The sequence below is a fragment of the Octopus bimaculoides genome, chromosome 16 (assembly GCF_046866305.1).
Source record: "Octopus bimaculoides isolate indiv1 chromosome 16, ASM4686630v1, whole genome shotgun sequence".
NCBI classification, from domain to species: Eukaryota; Metazoa; Mollusca; class Cephalopoda; order Octopoda; family Octopodidae; genus Octopus; species Octopus bimaculoides.
In genome coordinates this window covers 52,470,465-52,474,871 of record NC_142943.1, presented here as the reverse complement: position 1 = coordinate 52,474,871, position 4,407 = coordinate 52,470,465, and the positions used below count along the sequence as shown (strand labels likewise).

At 32.7% G+C, this 4,407-nt stretch overlaps 1 long non-coding RNA gene across 1 annotated transcript in view; it reads right to left on the bottom strand.

The window, feature by feature from the left end:
• Positions 1–3,896: 3,896 nt before the first annotated feature.
• Positions 3,897–4,407, bottom strand: part of LOC149132390 (uncharacterized) — a 90,086-nt gene continuing 89,575 nt past the window's right edge. Inside the window, exon 3 of the long non-coding RNA XR_016244709.1 lies at positions 3,897–4,334. This is a non-coding gene — a long non-coding RNA (uncharacterized LOC149132390). The remainder of the gene's footprint in view (positions 4,335–4,407) is intronic.

The window sequence follows — 4,407 nt, the reverse complement described above, 5'->3', positions numbered from 1 at the left end:
TTATTGACGTAAACCCTCTCTTTCAGGTATCCCCACCAGAAAAAAGCCAAGCTAGTCAATATATATATATATATATATATATATATGCATGCATACATATATGTATGTATAGATGTATATATATTTCGCAATTTATTAATAGGCAAGTATATCTGAATATTAACGGACCATCTGTATCATATGGCTTTGAATCTCTCGTAACTTCTCGATATATGTAAATATACAAACACATATTAATATATATATGCATATATATATATATATTTGTATATATATATATATATATATATATATATATATATATATATATATATATATACATATATACATACATAAATACATACCTGCATACATACATGCATGCATACATATATACATATGCATACATACACACATGCATACATGCCTATAGATTGTACTATCGAAAAACAAGCAAAATTGTTGCGTATATGGAGAGAGATATTCATATATATAGACATGAATACGTACATGCGTGTACTGGCAAGATTGTTCATTAGATATCCTACGGGCAACCAAACCGTAATTACAAAAGATAATAAGGACAAACGCATAGTATTTATACCTACATATATATATATATATATATATATATATATATATATATATATATATATATATATATATATATATATATATATATATTCATGCATATGTATATGTATATATATATGTATATTTACATATATGTATGTATACACATATATATATACGTATATATATATAATGTGTGTGTGTGCATGTATGGATGTATGTATATAATGGTTTTAAAAAGTATATCCTCTGATAAAGGTATGTTCCGCAACAATTGCTAAACAAGTTATTAATACCCGAAATAAATGTTGATTAACCTATGATAAAACGTTAAAACGTGGCTTTCACTTTACACATACATGAATAGGCACACATTGGCACACGCACACACACACACACACACAGAGGAACTCACACAATCAAGAAACATAGGTACACATTCATTAAGACTATTGATGGTAGATGGTCAACGATCTAGAGAGAGAATAAAAATAAAGTTAACATAAATGAAAAGACAAAAAAATCCCCACAGATCTCATGACATTTATCGATAGTTCTGCAGTAATCATTAATATATATTTGAAGAGATTGAGGAGGAGGAAGAAAAAGATCAGGAATACACGGCCTTGATGGAAAAGGAAGAGGAGGAAGATAAGAATGCACAGTGATTATAATGACAGTGATGGAATATTTGAACTTATATATATATATATATATATATATATATATATATATATATATATATATATATAATACAAATGATATATGGGCATATGCATGTATACATACATATATGTACATACCTACCTACATCTACATGTATATATAGATGCATATCCGGGAACAGCACGTCAAAAAAGGAACGGGAACATAAATAAAGCACAAAAAACGGACTTTTTTTTACGGACAATAGAATGAACGCAAAGGGAAACAGACAAGCCACTTACGGAACTTTTCCTTCATCAGCTGCCTCTATTCTAAACTAGGCGTTTCGAAGATGAGGCAGAACGCGCTCTTAGAATAGCTCTTCCCGCGAAGTGGATTAACCTGCTAAGCGGAGGGTTCCAAGGTAGCAAACAAAAACCAACACATATATAGTATAGTATATATAGTATGTTTAAGTGTGTAAATACATAAATTAGTAAAAAAAAAAATTTTCTCTGAAGTAATACCTCATTGAATAAATGTTACTTATTTTTTACTACATAACTGTTTCTAAAATGTTATTTAATGCTTAGAACCTCAAATATGTAAACGATAACTGAACTATTGTTTGTAGCGTGGTTGGAGTTTCAGTGTAATTAACTTTATGAATATATATATTTTTTGGAAATACGTTTCTTTTCAGATGTATTGGAGAAAATTCATTTCGAATCTCTCGTTCAGCATTTAGCTATAGTCTATGCGTTGTTGTACATTTAAAATATTTCGGAAATCCTCCCTGAATTGTTTCCCTTATTCACTGTAGTGCTTATTACAGTATTAGCCATTAAACTAACCATTAAACTAACCATTAAACTAACGTTCTAATCTCCCTCACCAGTTTCTTTATATTTCCAGGTAAATCTATAATGAGAACGTCATTCATGACGTTCGCTTAACAACTGCGGCTAAGATATGTACAATGATAGACTTGCCTTTGAATGTTGTTGATATGACCTCGAGTTGGGCATAATTTGTATGACGAAAGGAGGGAGCCAGATGATTTTGAAAAGCCCTGGCTTGTCGTGTAGCGTTAGAAACTCTTAGAGACACGTCTTTTGGTTGGGTGTTGATATATGTTAGTGACCGATTTTAAGCAAATCTTTTGAGTGACCTTTCTGTAAATGCATATAACAGCAGTACCATCGCAGGTATAAAAATTATTTTTTACAGTAGGTTCCACCTGAAATTTGTAGAAAGCTAATAATTATTGGAGGCAGGTGTGTTATTGGTACTGAAAGGTATAAAGTCGAGTTTTATGATGCATTTACACCAATGGTTCTAACTGAGACCTGCCCCTATTTAGTGCAAGAGTGTCATGTTTCATATTATTCATGTAATAAGCCTTTGGACGTCTGTGGCGGACAAGACTGATATAACCGGAATTGCAGAATGTTTCACAGATGTCTTTAAGAGGCGTCTGAGTTTCATCAATTCCTGAATATTATTCTTACGTGTTTCGTGTTCTAGAGCTGCTTACCCAATTTTCCTAACGCTTTAGTGACCGAGATAACAATAGTACAAAGCTTTCTCCCCTTGAACGTGACGTCAGTCAGTTGCACGGTTATCCATTTATAACTGAATGAGCTGTAGCAACATCGAATGAAGTGTTTTGCTCAAGAACACTACGCTCTGCCCGATCCGAGAATCGAGACCACAAGCTTGTCATCGTTAGTACAACACTCTAACCACTGGGCCATGTGCTTTCACTTTGCCAGATACTGAGGGCTGATTTCATTACTCGTATTTTCATCTAAATTCGTGGTCTTGTATCTCTGTTAATAGTATTATTGCATATGTGATAGATTCGATAGACTCCCCCTGGAAAATACTCATATGATTCTTTGTCTTCTGAGTTCGAATCCTGCCAGGGTTAATTGTAGCTTCCTGTCTTCTGGGATGGAAAGAATTAAGATTGGTGGTGTGAAATCCTTTTAATCGACTTTACCTCACCAGCAAATTAAGTTTTTCTGTTACAAAGTTAGAATCATCATCATCAACAACATCATCATCATCACCACCACCACCACCACCACCACCATCATCATCATCATCATCATCATCATCATCATCATCATCATCACTATCAGCAGCAGCTGCTGCTGTGGTAGCATTGTTTTGTCACTGAAAATTGATCTTTGCTTACCTCCCCTGTGAACAACATCAGGTAATTAAAGTTGAACTGTGTGTATGTGTGTGTGTGTGTGTATGTGTGTGTGTGTGTGTGTTTCTTTTTTTTTTTCACTCGTGTGAAAATAAAAATAAATATATAAATAAACAAAGAAATAAGACAAGAAAATCCGACATTTTGTATTTCGCTGTTTAAAAAGAAAAATAATTATCATCATCACCATCATCATCAGCAGCAGCAGCAGCAACAGCAGAAATGACAAAACAACAAATACAGTTGGAGCAACAACAGCAGCAACGATAAGAAGAAGAACAGCAAACGAAATGAAATTAAGTAATTGCTGTTCTATTGTTTGTTTTCGTATTCATGCCAGAAATTGAAAACTATTAGTTACTCTGTTTGAATTCTATCTCGACACATCAACTTCAATTCCACCTCCCGGCATTATCACCCCTACATCACTACTACTACAATCACCACCACCATCACAACAACAGCAGCAACAACAACGAAAGCTCGTATTTGTATTTATTTTCATTTGTTTTACCACCAGTTTATTTTTTATTCATTTTTTTTTTTAATATTTTGGTTTTCATTTGTTATTTGGGTTTTCTTTTGTCATTTCGGGTGAACCAGGAAGAGTTGTGAAAATGTTATAAATAGATCAGTATCTGTCTTAGTTCTGTCACATTCTCTACTCTTCGAAATTGTGGCAAGTTGTGAAAATCTCATAACTAGATCTTTATCATTCTTCACCTCTGACATTACTCTATACTTTTCAGAAATAGAGGCAAATATTATTTACTTAATCTCATCAACACATACTCTTCGTACTTTTGCTTGTTTTGTTTCGACATTTTTATCGTCATCATCATCGCAGTTGATGTTGTTTGTTTTTTTATAGACGTTGCTGATTTTTCGTTACCTCAATTCTTTAAATTAGCGTTTTCTTTCAAAAATAAAAATAATAAGGAAAAAAAATCGACATATTAATAAAAAATGACTTCTTGTATCGCAAATGT